The sequence below is a fragment of the Rhincodon typus genome, chromosome 8 (genome assembly GCF_021869965.1).
Source record: "Rhincodon typus isolate 14 chromosome 8, sRhiTyp1.1, whole genome shotgun sequence".
Classification (NCBI taxonomy): Eukaryota; Metazoa; Chordata; class Chondrichthyes; order Orectolobiformes; family Rhincodontidae; genus Rhincodon; species Rhincodon typus.
The window spans coordinates 65,174,550-65,193,936 of NC_063339.1; the positions used below are offsets into that span (position 1 = coordinate 65,174,550).

Genomic DNA, 19,387 nt, shown 5'->3' on the forward strand with positions numbered 1-19,387 from the left:
ACCATCAGTCATCTCTCTCTCTAATGAGAGTGCAGTTCTCGGGACTGTAGCACCTTTACCTGAAAATACTGAGTACAGATTGGCCAGCAGATTGAGAACAATGATTTGCTCACATAGATTGGAGATGTGTTGCACAAGACTCCATAGAAGCCAGCAATAAGGTGGGATAAGTACATTCACAGCTTTAGGACACAGTCAAGAAGAAACTACCTGGCGCAGATGTCTAGGACACTGTACCTCAAGAATAATTTGCCTGGCTGAGAAATCCATACTGCAAAGAAAGAAAACACCTGTTTCATGAAGGCAGTCATCTTCCATTAAGGAAATTCATGAGATTAAAAGGTGCCCAACATGATGTTATGGGGAATTTACATGTTTCAGTAGGTAAGAGTTCCATTGCAAAGCAAATTCAGAGATTAAGGTTCCTTCAGGTGAGACACTGGTTTAGCAGGAATGAGGTCCTCTATGAAGATCATCTCAAGGATAAAATGTGCTCCATTGAAGACTGTCCAACCTCTTCATATAAGACAACTCACTCATTCCAAGCATCAATCTTGCAAGCCTCCCCTGAACCAACTCCAATGCATTGACATCCTTCTAAAGAGACCAAATATTGCACGCAGTATTCTAGATTTGATTTCGCTTATGCCTTGAATAACTTTTAAAGACCAGGACCTCCTCCTCTACCACATTAGACAAAGTAAGTCCTGTAATTTCAATCAGATATTGGGGATAGTGACAGCTGCCTACCCAACTTCATGTTGGCAGTGGTTAGTGCTGTATGCTCATACAATAACATTCATGCTACTTATGGGGGAAGACAGTAATAATATGAAGCTAGATTTTATGTTCTCCCTCATGATGAGTTTAGTGGTAGGGGTGGGGCGGGGGGAGTGGGGCATGGTTGTCATTAAATCAGATGGGATGATGGTAGGTGGGGATGCTGTCACCTCCCCATCTCAACCCTAGTCAAATCCATGGTAGCAAGGGTAATTGTCAACCTCCCCAAGCTGACCAACATACCCCGCTGAGAGACAGATGTAATTGTTTCTAGAAGCTTCACCACTGAAGTTCAATTGATTGAACTAAATGGCATAATTAAAACTGTTGACATCTTCTATTCCTTCTGTTTATATCAGATGTTCAAAAGTCTCATGGACTAAATGAAACACAAATATTTCAGAACGAAATTAGCAATGTGCCGGTTTTTTGATTTTCTTGACTGAATCACAACTGCTTTGCTGACAGGTACTTCTCATACCTACTATTATTCAGAGAGAAGCCAAAACCATGTGAATATAATTTGTAGTGAAGTAGCAGAAAATAAAAACCTTAGGGCATAGGAAAATTAGGCAGAACAAATTATACTAAATTACCATGAAAATCTGAATGTGTAGATATGTGTTGTGTTATCTACAGATATCTTGATTACAAATGAGGACCTGTGATTTGTCATCATAGGTCAATCATATTTAATATTATCTGCAATGAAACATGTTGCTGATAAAAAGCTTTTGAAATATTTTCATTATTTTATTCAATAAGCATGTCAGTTGGTCTAATTCTTGATCATACCATCATTAGCTCCTTATCCAATGCTAATTTTTCTAGATTACATTCTAAATCATCATCTTTATGATATAGGAACATAGGCTGTACTTCATTTTTGTCATGCTCATCAAGATAAGGATAGTGAATGCTTGGGAATGGAATATTTTCCCACTTTGGCCAACCTGTATCAAGTATCGTATGACTCAATTGCAAAAAAAGTCTCCAGCTGCCCACTAATTCATCTTCTTCTCAGTCTGGGAACTGTATTGCACCATGGAAAAATACACATTCTTACACTAGTCTGAACTTTTTGGGAACAATTAGATGACCCTGCTAAGGAGAATTGGAAGCTGGGTGGCATTTAATTGCACAGGAGTGTGCCGGGTCATACCTGCCACCTCTTTCCCAATTAAATTCAGAAGGGAGAAAGACCTTGAATCATTTATCCAGCCGCCAAAGTCCTTAAGTGGACAATTAACATCTTAACTTGCAGGCTCCCTGGGGTGAGGATGGTGCTGAAATCCAGCCCTTGACATTGCTGCCAACTTTCCCTTTAATGACATTCCCCAACACTCACTTATCCATAGATGGAAAATCTCAATGAGGCTATATCTCTCTCTAGTGCTGCCTGCACTGCATAGCTATTGGCCGTTGATTGACTGGCAGCTCTCATGGGGATGGTCCACTATAGGCACTCAGTGTAGAGAGAGTTCCATCAAGGAGGTGACACAGGACATCACTCAGCTGTCCAGTCTTTGAACCCTCCTCCATTGCTTTGATCAAATGCTGGCTGGTTAGTAAGATTGCCATTTGGTCCAGAATTGGAAGGCTATATGTTCTTTGTATTTTTGAGGGCAAATTTTAATCTTATCATTTCTGACACAGAGCTTGTAGAAGGAATTCAAGCATGTTCCTGATTTATGTGTCCATGATTAAATTTGAAGCCCTGTGCTGGGGAATGCTAAAGACAAATAGTTAACATATTGTCCGAGTAATTGACATTGACACAACCACAGTTAGTTATACTTTAGCCTTTTACAGCTATCTGACTTTTATCCTCTGGATGTGGCTAGACACCAATCCTACACATGAAGGACAATTCTTGAAGCAGGATGAGGTGCCGGAGGACTGGAGGATGGCTAACGTTGTGTCTTTATTTAAGAAAGGTTATAAGGAGAAGCCTGGGAACTATAGACGGGTGAATCTGACATTGTTCTGGGTCAGTTGTGTGGAGGGGCTTCTGAGAGATAGGATTTACATACATTTGGAGAGGAAAGGACTGATTAGGAATAGTCAGCATGGCTTTGTATATTTCTCACAAACTTGATTTGAGGTTTTTGAGGATGTGACCAAAAGGATAGATCAGGGCAGGAGGTATAGACTTTAATAAAATTTTTGACAAGGTTTTTCATGGTAGATTGGTTGGTAAAGTTAGATCACCTGGGATTCAGGGAGAGCTTGCCAATTGGATACAAGAGTGCTTGACAGTAGGAGACAGGGAGCGATACTGATGGGTTGTTTTTCGGAATGGAGGCCTGTGATCAGCAGTGTTCCACAGGGATTGGTGCTGGGTCCACTGTTGTTTTTCATTTATATAAAAGATTTGAATGAGAACTTGGGAGGCATGGTTAGTAAGTTTGGGGATGACACCAAAATTGGTGGTATAGTGGACAGTAAAGAAGGCTATCTAAGATTACAAAGGGATCTTTGATCAATTTCGTTAGTGGGCTAAGGAATGGCAAATGGAGTTTACTTTGGATAAATGGCGAGGGGACAGGATGAACAAGGGCAGGACTTAACACAGTCAAAGATAGGGTCCTGGGTAGTGTTGTCAACAGAGAACCTAGTTCTTTGCAAGCTGTGCCACAGGTGGGCGGGGTTTAGCACACCTGCCTTCATTTCTCAGACCAGTGAGTATAGGAGATGGGATGTTATGTTATGGTTCTATAGGATTTTGATGAGGCCACTTTAGGAGTACAATGCACAGTTCGGGCTGCTGTACAACAGGAAGGTGATTATTAAATTGGAGAGACTTCAGAAAAGATTTAATAGGATGTTGCTGGGACTGGAGAGTTTGAGATATGAGGAGAGGCTGGATAAGCTGGAACATTTTTTCCCTGGAGCATAGGAGGATGAGGGGTGACCTTATAGAGGTTTATAAAATCATGAAGGGCAAAGATAAGGTGAATAGTAAATGTCTTTTCCCGAGAGTGGGTGAGTTCAAAACTAGAGGGCATATTTTTAAGTGAGAGGAGAAAAATTTAAAAGGGACCTGAGGGGCAACGTTTTCATATAGAGGGTGAATCATATGTGGAATGAGCTGCCTGAGGAAGTGGTAGATGCAGCTACAGTTACAACGATTAAAAGACATTTGGACAGGTACATGAATAGGAAAGGTTTGGCGGGATATGGGCCAAATGCAGGCAAATGGGACTAGTTTAGTTTGGGATACTTGGTCGGCATGGACAAGTTGGACCGAAGGGTCTGTCTCTGTGCTGACTGATTCTGTGATTCTATACGTTTTCCTTAAAATCTGTTAAAAATTAAACAGTTCGAGGTGACATGACATACACACCATGGGAAATGCAGGATTATAGGGATAGGGTAAGGGGTTGGGTCTAGGTGTGATGCTCTTCAGAGGGTCAGTGCGGACTCAATTGGGCCAAATGGCCTGCCTCCATACTGTGGGGATTCTATTCTATTCATTGGTGAACTTGGATCTAATGACACGGCAGGGAGAATGATCTCATGTGTAGAGCACAAGCTGTGGGCAGCTCTAAATAAAGATTGTTTTTTCTCCATGAAATAGTGCTGCAAAGTATAACATTTGTTGTTAGCAATTGAGGATAGAAGCCAAGATGGTTTGAAACAGGACTAATTCTTTTTAAAGATGCTGCTTCAAAATGCTTGCACTTGACCATACCACAAAGGAACTAAAGATCAGAAACTGAGAGAAATGTCAAGGTGGAGGTGGCCATGTGAATGATGCAGCACATTGCTGGAGAAGCTAATGAGAACAATACTTCCTGGAGTCAGGATGAATGTCAACAAGAGTTTTCTTATAATTTGATGCCGTATCAAGTGATTGTCAAATCCAGCCATGTACAAATCCTCACACTGCTGCAGGGTACACTTAATGATTGGCACAGAAATATCCTTATAATGTTGTACTTACATCTTACACATTAAGATTGCAAGTGTGCTGCCTGTTCAAGCTACTTGCCTGTGTCCTGATGATGAGCTGACACAAAACAGTGTGTGGGTTTACCATTTGGATGAGACTGACTCAGTTCTTCCAGATTCCAAGATTTGCACACATTGTATCTGCTTACTGGAGGAGTCTTCAGTTAATAATCAAAAGCTTCAGCATAGCTCAAACAGCACCTCTGCAGCGTACAACACAATAGTGACTACATTTCAAAAGACTTTCCTTGACTTCGGTATTTTGGCACGTCCTGTGCTTATGAAAGGTGCAACATGAATCCAAGTCTTTCCTTTCCCACTTTATAATGAGAAGTCCTTTCAAATACTTGGGCACAGAACATAGAAGAATTTGAGGAGATTTTTAATTTACTTACTCAGGGGATGTGGGCATCACATGATAAACTACATCTTGTTTAGACAAAATCCTCTACTTGTTCAGTCTCACTTTTAAACCGAGCCTCTGTATCCCGACATCACTGAAAAATCTTGAACATGAGTCATATCTTGAACATGAGTCCTTGAACATGAGACATGGCAGCAACCAAAGAAGCACAAGGAATAGCAGCGATCAGTATGAAATGACACTACTGCAGAACTGGGGTTGGGGATGGGCACTGCACGTGCTCATTTTCTGCATGTGCAAGGAGAACATTTTGATAGGGTCAGCAAACACAACTGTAAACCAAAGAGGATCTTAGACCCAGTGTAGAAAAGAGGAATGGTGGCAGCATCCTTCCATCCACTAATACCGCACAGATGAGCTATTAAATCTGATATGCTTGGTTTAATAAAAATAAAAGTTTCATGTTAGCTATCCCTGGTATCTGTAAAAATATTCTTGTGTTATCTAAATGTAAACCAAATGATGTATGTGGATTCTGTTTGCATAAAGATCTCTGGTGGACCTATTTACAACTAAACCCCTATGCACAATACAGCCTTTCCTTCGCGTGCTCCTCTGCCAACAGCTTGTGATCACCTGTGTACTTGGCTCATTTGCACATTGAACTCTTAAAGGGACATCACCCCAAAGGTCCCTCAATTGACATCACTGAATTTTCAGAATTGTCCGGTCAGTGCCTTGAAAAAAAGGAATACTAAAGAATTTGCAGACGAACCAGGGGAGGGAGATTCAGCATAGTAGAGAATACAGGCAAAAATCATGTTTTCTCGTTGCATCATTTTATTGTTCAATAATCTTTTCATGTGGCCCTTTGAGGATATAAAGGTAAACAAAAAAAAGCATTTCATTGACACTTTTCATGAGTTCCGAAACTCTCAATGCATTTTATAACCAATGAAGGATTAATGTTCCCTGTTGTGAGATAGGAAACAGAGGCTGAACTTTCCCAGCACATTGGTATTGGCAATGGAGCCCAATATCTTCCCATTGTCCATACTTGCTCCATCCCTCAATGGCAGATGGAGCAATTTGAATTCAATAAATATCTGGATTAACAATCTAATGATGACTATGAATCCATTGTCGATTGTCGGAAAAACCCATCTGGTTCACTAATGTCCTTTAGGGAAGGAAACTGTCATCCTTACCTGGTCTGAACTACATGTGACTCCAGACCCAATGTGGTTGACTCTTAACTGCCCTCTGGGCAATTAGGGATGGGCAATAAATGCTGCCTAGCCAATGACGCCCTCATCCCATGAATGAATAAAAGATACTAGTGGCAGGATCCTTAACAGCACGACTGACGGTTGTGTAACCAATTGAGCTTTTTAAGTGGTTAATGAAGGGGTATTCCCTGTCCTGTGGGCATTTTGCAGAGGGCATGTGGAAGCAGCAAAGTAAATTCTGGTAGCATAGACAAGGTGGGCTGAAGGGCCTGTTCCCATGCTTGTATGACTCGATGACTCTGGGTTTTCAATGTTTTCTGACTTAGGCTTTTTCTTCGTGGGATTCCCTTATTAAAAAAACTCCATAGCTTTAAATGTCCATGCTTCAGTGACTGACCAACACATCAATTAAATTATAAGAAAAATACGATCTATCAAGCCAGGTTTCATTCTGGGATCTGACTTGTCCAGTCGTGCCATTAGCTGGGAACATAACAGATAGTACAAAACTCCTCTATTTTCCTTACCTTTCCAACCTTTCCTGCTCTAGTCTTTGACAGAGGCTGAGTGACATGGAAGTTAGACCTTATATGTCAATTCATTAGCCTACCACTTAATATCCTCCCAGTGTCATAACTTTCTCAATGGAATCGGGTATCAAATCCATATATCCTGGACCATCATGATAGCGATTACTGCAACTGACAAACAACAAGCTCAAGTGCTACAATCCCCAGCTATGTATCTACACTGAATGCCGCTAAAGTTTGGATTTGAGTAATATTCTTAAAACATCAGTCAATAATATGCTCCACCAGTTCTGAGGAAGGGTCACCGGACCCGAAACGTTAACTTTGTTTTCTCCTTCACAGATGCTGCCAGACCTGCTGAGCTTTTCCAGCAACTTTGTTTTTGTTCCTGATTTACAGCATCCGCAGTTCTTTTGGTTTTTAATAATATGCACCAAATGTGTTTTGGTAAACATACACTATAAGCTGAGTAAATAAGTTCCATCAGTTGAGTAGATCTATTTAAGTCTATAGTGAGGCAACATTTGGTGCTTTTCAAGTGTGCAGATGTTCAATTCCGTCCTTGCATTTGGCTTGTAATGTTTAACATCGTTGCAGCAGGTTATCTTTTTTAAACCATTTTGGCCAGTGATGCATTCAAAAAGGGCCAACCAGAAATCTTGACAAGCATTCTTCCATTTTCTGTAAAATTAAATAAGCTGTGGCTACCACAGAAAATTTTCAACTCTGTGAGTGAATTTGATGTCCTCCCCGCAGGCTTGGTGATGGTGAGGCATTTAATCGGGTGCTGGAATGGTGGATGGGAACTCTACTACCTTGCCCCCTCTACCCCGGTTAGGCCTTTTGTTCATCACAATTTCGAAGAATGAGCGATGATCTCATTGAAACGTATTAGATTCTGAGGGGGCTTGACAAGGTAGATGTTGAGAAGATGTGGCGGAATCTCAAACTATGGGAAATAGTTGCAGACTAAGGGGACACTCATTTAACATTGAAATGCAAAGGAATTTCTTCTCTCAGAGGGTATTGAATGTCTGGAATTCTCTATCCCAGTGAGTTGTGGAGCTTATATCACAAAGTCTTTCAAGAGGAGGTAGACAGATTTCTTTGAAGTAGTGAAGATTTGAGTATGAGGTGGAACTGGCATGGAAGAGGAGTTGAAACTTGGGGCAGATTACATTAGTATGTACGAGGGAGCAGGAACTTTCTGGGTCATTTATGAAAAATTGATTTCACTGTTTATGACAAGTGGGTTTATAAGATTATGTTATAGAATGGTGAGGCAGACTTGAGGGGCTGAATGGCCTACTCCTGCTCCTATTTATTATATTCTTATGTGACCTGGGGGTCACAATAAGGCACCCTCATTGTGTTAGACTTATTCTGCTCATGCATTTCCCCTATCCTTCTGGAGATGGATTGATTAATTTGTTTGTAAAACAAGGCCAACTGTAAGCTAACAATCTGTCTTTGGAAACATATTGGATGATAAATGAGACAGACCTTGAAATGGGTGTGGGAATTGCGAAGCCAGATTAACACATGCCTGTTCATTCTGATAAAGACAGCATGCTATCTTGTGTTGTCTGCTAAATTACAGCCAGAGCTAAGTTACAGTTGAGTAGCTGTGCGTGCAAGAAGGGGGTCCAAACTCGTGAGAGACTAGTACCAGCACAAACTATTCATTACTACTTAAACCCAGCCTGCACCTCTTAAAGTGGAGGTGAATTGTGATTGAACCAGATACTGGGATTATTCCAAAACTGAAACCGATGTGGAAGGACATAGGAATGGCGCAAGATGAAAGAGAGTGGGCTCTGAAACTTGCTGCACTGTTCTAGAGACCTTAGTCAAGGAGGTGCAGAGGAGACAGACCAGAAAATCTTCCAGATAAAAGGCTGTGGGACCAGATAGCAAGGGTGGTCAGTGCTAGAGATTGAGCCGTAACGACCTGGATGTAGTGTTGCAGGAAATTCAAAAACCTTGCATAAGTGGTAGAGATCAACAAATGTATTTTCAATTGGCATACTCCATCAACTGGAAAACTCATTTCATAAATTGTCAAAATACCACAGCAAACCACCAACCTAGTAAATGTCTCTATCATGTTGAACTTCCTTGACCAGTACGTTCTCAGTCCACTTAGGAAGGAGACATTGATGGACCTGTTTCTCATGAAAGAGATGGACAAGTGAACTAAATGTCAGCGGGGAAACATTAGGAAAAAAGTGATCACTCTCTTATAACTGTGGATTATTAATGGAGAAATGCAAGGAATAATCTAAAGTAGAACTGATCAATTGGAAATGAGCTAACTTCAATGGGATGAGAGAGGATCTAGCCAGGATAAAATAGAACCAAGCATTTACAGGAGAATCTGTAACAGAAATGGATGATCTTTAAGGAAGTCATGTTATAGTTATGGACTCCGTACATTCCAACAAATATGAAGGTGATTGAAATAAAATCAGTGCACCTTGGATGATGAGGGAGGTAGAGAATACAATGAAATAAACAAAAATGTTGTGTTAAGAATGTCAGGTGAATTCTTCAAAGGGGGGACCTCAGCTTGATACAATGAGTTGAGAAAGGAAGTGAAGTGGAAAATATGACTGGCAAGTAGAGAATGAGAATAAAATACCTGTCAACATAATAGGAGAGCAAAAATCTTCCACAGGAATCTAAACAGTAAATGGGGATAGAAGAGTTTATGGTAATGTATATACATGTATATTCAAAAATGTAACACTTATGAAGAAATTTGTATTGGTGTTTACCAGGAAAGAAAATGCTGACAAAGTATCGGTATAAGCACAGCGAGCAGAGGTATTAACTTGTTGAAAATTGCTGGAAAGGATGGTGTCCGGCTATGCTTAGAGTGTAAAAGTCACGTGATCCAAATGGCATCTATCCCAGGTTGCTAAAGGAAGTGGGAGTGGTGATAATGGAAGAGCTTACTATAATCTTTCAACCTTCCCTTGCTAAATTGGAGATGCCAGAGATTGGAGAGTAGCAAATGTGAGAACCTTATTCAACAAATAATATAAGGACCAACCTTGTGGGCAGCATGGATTTATAACAGGGAGATGGTGCTCTAACAATCTCATTACATTTTTTGATGAAGGGAAAGCAAAGGACATCTGTATGTATTTTATGACCATGTTTGACAGAAGTACCACATAAAAGGTAACAACATTGAAGATCACGGGCTTATGGAATAGTGTCAGTTTGGATAAACAACTGTTTTAAGCATTGAAAAGAGAGAGCCATGGCAACTGGCTGTTTTGGATTGGAGGATGTTGGATAGAGATTTTTCCCAAATTTAAGTGCTAGGACCATTGTATTTTTGGATTTGTATGTATACAACTTGAATACCAGTACAGAGACTAAAATTTCAGAATATGCCAAGATACGGCAAGTAAAGAGGATGGTATCAAGTAACTTGAAAAACAATGCAATCGGCAAGCAGAATGGATAGAAAAGTGGCAGATGGAATTTAATATGTGAGCTGATGCCCTTTAGCAGAAGGAACGAGGACTAAAGTATGTTCAGGGAAAGAAAAGATTTGGGGAGTGTGTGTATATATCTTTAAAAGTAGCAGGACAAAGTGAGAAAGAAATTAGGACAGTATATGGATCCGTGGCCTCCATAAATAAGAAACATTGGGTACAAAGCAGAGAAGATATGCTGAACATTTATAAAGCTCTGGTGAGGTCACAACTGGTGTATTGAGACCAGTTCTGATCCCCACACTTTTGGGAAAAATGAAAAGTTCTTTAAAAAGTTGCAGAATGTTTCCAAGGGTGGGCGATTTGACCGACAAGGCTTGGCTTTCAGAATCTGGGAGATTGAGGGGAGATTTGATCAAGTTGAAAGAAAAGCTCTTCCTATAATGTACAAGGACAAGTGGCCACAGATTTAAGGTATTGGACAAGAGATGCAGTGAGTGCATTAATTGAGCAAATGAGAATAACATGCTTACAAGTGTGGTGAAAATGAGGTGATGAATGATTTCAAAAGGAAATTGGATGGGCGCTTGGGTGAAATAAATTTGCAATGGGCAATGGGAATGGAACAGGGGGTTGACAGGTTTCCCCCACAGAGAAGTGGACTCAATGATCTGAATGATCACAGTGACTCTGCCTCTGATTTGAACGATTCATATCTACCATTTTGCGTAGGCAAGATGTAATGAGTGGGGTGACACAGGGTTTGGTTCTGGAGCACAACTATTTATAATTTGTATTGAAGGAACAAGAATGTATCATTGCTAAATTTGTTGATGACGCAAAGGGCATGCAAGAGAATAAGTTGTGATGAGGCCATAAGGAGTCTTGAAAGGGAAACAGGTTAAGTGAGTGGATAAGTATTTGGCACATAGAGTATAAATATGAGAAATAGGAACCTGGCCACTTTAACAGAACGAATTGCAAAGAAGCATATTATTTAAATGGATAGAGATTGCAGAACTCCGTGATTAAAAGAATCTAGATGTCTTGACACAAGAACCACAAAATACTGGTAAGAATGTGCAGCAAGTGATTTGGAAGCTAAATTGGAATGTTGCCATTTATTGCGAGAAAAAATGGAATTTAAAAGTAGGGATCTAAGGTTTTTGAGTAGATTTGTAGCTTGGGTTGTGGATGCTGTGGTTGGCTGGCTCGCCGAGCTAGTTCGTTAGTTCGCAGATGTTTCATTACTCTGCTGGGTAACATCATCATTGCAGCCTCCGATGAAGCGCTGTTGCATTTTCCTGCCTGGTATTAAACTCTGGGGTCCATTGGATTTGATTACCTCATTTCCGGTTTGCCTTCGCAGTGGAGTATATATAGGGTCTAGTTCTATGTGTTTGTTGATAGCCGCCTTAGTGGAGAACCAGGCCTCTAGGAATTCCTGTGCTTGTCTCTGCTTGGCCTGTCCTAGGATCCTGGTGTTGTCCCAATCGAACTGGTGGTTCTCCATATCTGTGTGAATGGCGATGAGTGAATATAGGTCTTGTCTTTTTGTTGCTAGTTGGTGTTCATGTACTCTTGTGGCCAGTGTTCTTCCTGTCTGTCCAGTGTAATGTTTGTCACAGTCCTTGCATGGAATTTTGAATATTACATTGGTTCTGCCCATAATGGGTAAGGGGTCTTTGGTTCGAGTTAGCAGTTGGCATAGGGTTGATGTGGGTTTGTATGCTACTCTGATGCCCAGTGGTCGTAGGAGTCTTGTGGTCAGTATGTTCTTGATGTAAGGTAGCGTGATGAATGTATTAGGGCATGCAGCATCTTCCTGGTGTCATTCGTGTGATAGGCATCTTCTGATCCAGTCATTCGGACATCCATAGTCCTTAAATACTTGGTGGAGGGTACTCTTCTTCTTTTTGGCGTAGTTCCGGGTTGGCACAGTGTGTTGTCATTCGTTTAAATAGTATTTTCATGCAACTTTGTTTGTGGGTGTTAGGGTGGTTGCCGTTGAAATTCAGTACTTGGTAAGTGTGTGTGGCTTTTCTGTGTACCTTGGTCAGGAATTCCCCGTTGGCCCTGCGTTCAACCATGACATCCCAAGTAGGGATGTTTTGCAACAGTTATGCAGGCTATTGACAAGAACTACATTTGGACCACTATGTCCAAATTGGGCCTCTTCATTTCAGAAAGCATATAATTCAAAGCAGTGCAGAGAAGATTCACTCAACTATTTGCTGGGTTGGAGGGGTTATTTTCTGAGGAAAGGTTAGACCAGTTGATGCTATCTCTGTTGGAGTTTAAAAGAAGAGAGGTGGTCTCATTGACAAATATACTGAGTCGATGTTTCACCTTGAGGGATAGGGTTCGCAGTTTGGTGTCTCGCATTTAAGATGGAGATGATTACAATATTTTCTCTTTGGAACTCTCTTTCCCAGACAGTGGGAGAAATGGAGTCATTGAATATTTCGAAGGCTGGGTTAGATTCTTGTTTGACAAAGGAGTGAAAAGGAACAGGGGGTAGACAAGAAAGTAGAAACCACAAACAGATCAGCCACGATCTTATCAAAATGGCAGAGCATGGTTAAGGGGCTGAATGGACTACCCCTCCAAATTTCTATATTCATATTTATAGCTTACCCTCATCTCACATACTTTAATTACAAAGTTAGAATTATAGAAAATAGGAACAGCAACACCTTGAGCATACAGTGCCATTCAATACTATTTGGTTGATCATCCAAAATAATACCCTGTTCCCACTTTCTCCGCATATCCTTTGATCATTTTAGCCCCAAGAACTACATCTAACGCCTTCTTGAAAACCTTCAATCTTTTGGCCTCAGCCACTTTCTATGACAGAGAACCCCACTGTTAGCCTCACACCTGACCTTTCACAGCTTGAACACACCACTAGCTATTCAGCCATGACAGCCATATCATCCAAACACATTGCCACATCCTCAATGACACACTTCCCTCTCTCTTGCAGGACAAGTTGAAGCACAAATAAAGGAAGCACGAGCTAATCAGCGAGGATCAACCATGTCAATGTACACTTCCATAGAATCCCCTACAGTATGGAAGAAGGCCATTTGGCCCATCGAGTCCACATTGACCCTTCAAAAAGCATCCCACTCAGACCCACACCCTACTCCTGTAACCCTGAATTTTCCATGGCTAACCAACCTGTCCTGCACATCCCTGGACACTGTGGTCAATTTAGCATGGCCAATCCACCTAGCCTGCACATCTTTGGACTGTGGGAGGAAACCGGAGCACCCGGAGGAAACCCACACAGACATGGGGAGAATGTGCAAACGCCACACAGACAGTTGGACCCTGATTCCTGGCGCTGTGAGGCAGCAGTGCTCACCACTGAGTCACTGTCCTGCTCAATTTTCTTTTGCAGTGCAAGGCTGACTTTATTCCTTACATGGGTCATTTCATTCTCCTGGCAATGCACGTGCAGTAACTGTAGTGGGCAGGCTTTTGCTCATCCTGTGTGAAGATGTTCAGGCTGCTACTCTGAAAGTAGCTATTGCCAAGCTGTGGCTAGTGACAGAGCTGGAACCAAAGCTACTGCCATTCTCACATCCACTTTCCCCTCATCCCAATCTCTTCTGATTCAAAAGATCCAAATCATGCAAGTGTTTGCCTCTCACTGTAATCTTCCCTCCTTTCACTGAAATCTTTGTGCTCTTCTGCTTTCAGATAAGCAAGAACTGCAACATGACCAGGCAACAGAGGAAAGGCAGGAGAGGAAAGAGCAGGAATACACAGATGATGAAGAAACACCATCATGCGGTCTCACATTCATAGCCACAAGCTCAGACAGTGATGCCAAGCGTAATTTAGAGGATAGTTTTCGAGGTGGGATCTGCATGTGGTGAGACACCAAGCATGAGTGGCCTGTATTCAAGGTTGGAAGCAAGAGTTGTGCATGTGCCAGTTCTCCAGAAGGTGTGATTTTAATTTTTGTTTTTATTCATTAAAGGGATGAGGGCATTACTGGCTAGAGCAGCATTTGTTGTCCATCCCTAATTGCCCAGATGGCAGTTAAGTGTCAACCACATTGCCATGGATCTGGAGTCAAATGTAGGCCAAAGCAGGTAAGGATGGCACAAAAGGACATTAGTGAGCCAGATTAGTTTTCCCACCAATTGACAATGGTTTCATGGTCATTATAGACTCATTACTCCTGATTTTTTTTATTGAATTCAAATTCCACCATCTGCCATGGCAGGATTTGAACCCAGGTCCCCAGAACATTACCTGGGTCTCTGGATTAATAGTCCAGCAATAATGCTACTCGGCCATCACCTCCCCTTTGCACCCAGGTTCAGCTACAAATGATCAATTTGATGGGATAAGCTTCAGAAGAATGCTGATGGATACACACAGTAAGCTACATGGTACGTTGCAGGACTGTCAGAAAGCCTTTCATTAATGTCATGGAGGAATCTGGCATCAACTTTGAACTAATCTTTATGCAGAGATTGGAGCCCATCCGTTCTAGAATAGAAGGGATGGCCAACATCAACACACATGGGCACTCAACTGAAATGCAGCCAATGACAGCTAGTCTTTTGGCTTCCTTTGCAACCCAAACAGAAGCCCATTCCATATTTGGACGCTCCAGTGGAAAGTCAGAGAGAGATAATACCAGTTCAGCCTTGCTGTCATGCAAGCCCAGACTGTTGCCAGAGATGATACCAGTGTTAAAGGGCACAGTGGTGTCACAACATACAGCAACCTGTTTTCCAATGCAGTATTAGGATTACTGACACTCTATCCTGGATGAGGAGTGACAGTAGCCCCAAGCCAATGTGGTACCATTCACAGCCTGGTGAATGACCTTCCGCCAGCCCTGCTGCAACCACAGGGGGAGAACCGTGTCACAGCATTAAGACATGTAAAAACAGACAAACGTTTGCTTCTGAATGTTTATTATGGGCCAAAATGTACAGCTCTCCCCCCCAACCCCCGACAGATTTGTAGGCATGGGGACGGTTGGGGGATGGGGAATGATGGAGGAGGGAGGTGAAAATTCGCTGGGTGGCCATCGCACAATTCTCCTCTTCTTTCATGACATGCGTAAAATTTTATGCAGGATATTTTGAAGCTGCCGGGAAGAGTTTGGGTGTAGGGCGAGAGAGATTGGCAAGCTAAACTGCTCCAAACTTGAACGTGAAGTGGCGGGGGGAACCTTTCTTCCTTTCTGTATCAGGCGCCCCTATCTCCAAGGTTTCCACTCATTGAGATCTCCCTCCTTCTGGCTCCTCATTCGAACCCTACATCCCTCTGTTCACCATTCCCTGTTGTGAAACACTCCACCCTCCTGGATCCTGAATTCTGAAGGTAGAATCTGTAGACTGCTTGTAGTCCAGACTTGGGCACTGCTGCCCCTGGTACTATTGGGACTACAGAGCTGCTGACCAGTCAGATTTGTCCTCCAAGCAGAAAATGGCTGTGGGGCTGCTGTGATTGGGACATTTCGGGTGGCGGGACATGAAATTCCACTCTCCAAAAAACCTTGCCCTTTTTTGCGTTGTTAGAGAATGACAAATGGCAATGTGGGACGATTGGTGCCTGGTTGATTAGCACTCCATTTCTTTACATTGCAATTGGATGTGTTGTTCACAGGCAACCCAACCAGAATAGGACGTCTGAGTTGTCTCCTACCTTTGTCCTTCGTCTCGTGTTGTTCCCCAGCTGCTTGCTATAAACCTACTGGCTGTGTCCTTCTGATATTGAAGCATGTGCCATGTACAACAACCCACCTTAATATTGAATTGAGTAAGGGACGTCTCTTTCAGATCAGTGCAGGCAGAGGATGCACTGTTTGAGTATAGAAATAGTCTGTTCTATTATATTTGTATATTGCCCATAATGTCTGTGATTTTTGCATTGGAGCCATTGGTCGGCAAGTCAGTGGATAGCCCTTGCTGCCCAGTCACCATCCAATGATTTGCAGTGGTGGCAATAGCAGATGGCATTGCAAGCTGCTGTCGAAGGAACACATTATGACTGCTGGCACAACACTGCATGGATTGTTGTGTATAGCCACCCACCAGCTGAGGAAAGTGGAAGCCTTACCCTTCTCCTCCAAAATGGTATGGAGGTCTCACGAAGCGATATGTAGGCAGTCACTGGCAGTGTGCAACATGGGCAAATCCTGCAATCTGTATGACACCATGTATTCACTCCACCTGCTGTTCTTTGGCACGGGAGGGTGAAATGTGTTCACCTGTCACCTCCTTCAGAGCTACACTGCAGTGCAAATCTGAAATCAAATGTTTGAAGCCTTTCTATCAGGATTTGAACACATGGCCTCCTGACTCAGAAGGGAATGTGCTAGCACTGAGCCAAGGCTAATATTTAAGAAGCTGAAGATGTAACCTTTGACTTTCACATGCCCTTGATACCAGGGGTTAGCCAGTTGAGCTGCTAATTTACCCCACAGCCACTTGTCTCAGTTTACAGTTTACAGTTGGTGGATTTGTTCATGGATGAAACCATTCCAATAAAATATGTATGAATGCTTACAGAATTGTCTTACTCAGCACGATTGGCTCTGGCAGATGTGATACGTGGGCAGAAACTTCCTGGACACATGTATCAAATGAGAATCCTTTGAAGGGTTTTAGCTGATGCCTTGCTGATGTCTTTATTACACAGTTTGCACAGTGAATAGAATCTGTGATTCTACTTAATAATAAATCAAGGCAATGATTTCAAAGAAGACTTCTTCTAAAAGTATCACACCATGCCATCAAGTGGATAGCCAGAGTTGGATGCTTCAAACATTGCCCCTGTCATTCCCAGTTTTGGAAAAGACCATGCTAATGCTTCAAAGTGATCACTGTGGTTCCTGAACAATTTTAAGCTATAAGCATTTGAATGCTTAATAGCATGTTCTGCTGAATTCTGAAAGTTGCAAATGTTATGATAAACATTATTTGTACAGAAGATTTCTCCTAATTGAATCTAACCATTGGTGCTTCAACTAATATTTGAAATTTAGAAAAAATATCTATATTCAAAGAAATTCCAGTGAAGGAATAACTACCAGTGGTTAATTTGCATTCAGGAAATGGCACTAATTTTTAAATTGCCAAAGCAGTCACTCATTGACTAAATGAACTTATCTAAAATAGATATAGGCAACAGTTTATTTGAGAAATTTCATTATACTTTAGACTAAAAAGGGAAGGACATTACATTAAAAATACTTTCCCTTTGAGGTGGTTTTCTAATTGTACGTACAACACTGTCTCGATTGTAGAACAAGATCAACATACTCCACTTCCATGATTAATTTTGCGCTCAGGAAGGTTAAGCATAAGTAATCAAGTTGCCATAGTCCCAGATGACAATAGGGCTGACCTCTCATTAGAGAGATGACTGGCAGATGTTTAACCTGAGGGTCACCACACTGCAGGTGAGGAGCGAGGTTGAGAAAGACATGGTAATCATGGTAATCCTTCATGGTAATCTCAACCAGTGTGAGAATTGAACCCACGCTGTTGGTGTTGTTCTGCGTCACAAACCAGCCATCCAGCTCACCAACCCCATCAGGAAGATTAAGTACATTAATAGTGAAAAGATAGAACTTAATCCATTTCAGAGCCCCCAGGTGTCAGCATGAAACAATTCTGTGTAACCTGACTTGATGGAAGCTAAAGGCTCCTCTGCCTTTCTGCCCTCATATGATGTGTGACTTTCTTTCCATTTTCAACAACAGCCTGTGATCTCTCTGACTTTAACCTTAACAGTCACAAATGAATTATATCTGAGGTTACAGATGTGAAAAGGCAGTTTTGAAATGTCTCAGAGGATTCCCTATGGATTTGACATGTGCAGCCTTTACATTGATTCCAGCTATGGTTAGTATCAAATTTCCAATTGCCTTCAGTGAACAAAATCAAATTACGCCATTTAGTAGCACCATCTATATTTCACTCTCTCAAGACTGTTATGTGACACATGCAGCATCATTAACTCCTGTAAAGGTAGTGAAATACAGCTTTTCATTTAAGAAGCAGAGAGAATGAGAGAACTGCGTGTTTTGGGGAGCTGTGGATTAGGCATATTGGTTGAATATATTAGACTTTGACAATAATGCAATTCAATTTGGACTTCCTTATGCTCTAGCAAGGAATATACCAGTTTGTCCAAAAAAAATCAACCTGTAATCTGACTGAACATCGATACTGTAATTTTAAATTTACAGTTTGTTTTGAGGTCAGTATTTGGTCATTATTTCTGGGCAAATTACCACATATACTAGAAAGATCATTCCTACAGCTCCTCCAATGGCCCAGTCAGTCAAAGATGTCTGTGTATTCAACCTAGTGTTCATTGAGAGGTAGGGAGGGTGGAGGTGAGGCTACAAACAACCAATGAAGCAGACACAGTGGTCCCACCAAGTGTAAAAGTAGAACCTCATTGACGTATTTAAAACTGTTTCCCATGTAGCTGGCTGTCAAATAGGCAGCCTGTAGAAGGGAATACCAGTGGCACGAGGTTCCCATTTGGGGTGGTCCCTAGCAAATGGGTGTGTATGGTGTCTGGGAGAGGGAGAGGTCATTTTCAGGACGGGAAGATGTCAATGGCAAGGGGAGATGTGTTCCTGTTCCTTTTCGCCCATTAGAAAAGTTGGAAAATACACTAAATATGTGGAGCTGGCAGCTCCCATGTCCATTTCACTGTCAAGGTTTCCTAGCCCCAGGGAACCCAGGCAAGAACAATTTTAAATTGTGTTCCTAATATGTCCTGCACTAAGGTGCTCAAAGGTTTTGGCAATTAAAACAGACATGGATGCTCTCAAAGCAGCTCGAAAGACATTTACCATCCCCGGTGAATTATCAGAATCCCCACGTTGTGAAGTTGAAGAGTTGAAGAGAGATGCAGAGGTGAGGTTGAGGTATTTGAGAGAGCACACAACCCTCCAAACATCTTATTTGCACTACCCTTCAAACACTGAGATAACAAGGTGTAGAGCTGGATGAACACAGCAGGCCAAGCAGCATCAGAGGAGCAGGAAGGCTGACGTTTTGGGCCTAGACCCTTCTTCAGAAA

General features: G+C 41.8%; 1 long non-coding RNA gene across 1 annotated transcript in view; it reads left to right on the forward strand.

The window, feature by feature from the left end:
- Positions 1-19,387, forward strand: part of LOC125483739 — a 66,321-nt gene that overhangs the window by 16,404 nt on the left and 30,530 nt on the right. The window contains exon 3 of the long non-coding RNA XR_007262685.1: positions 14,018-14,266. This is a non-coding gene — a long non-coding RNA (uncharacterized LOC125483739). The remainder of the gene's footprint in view (positions 1-14,017; positions 14,267-19,387) is intronic.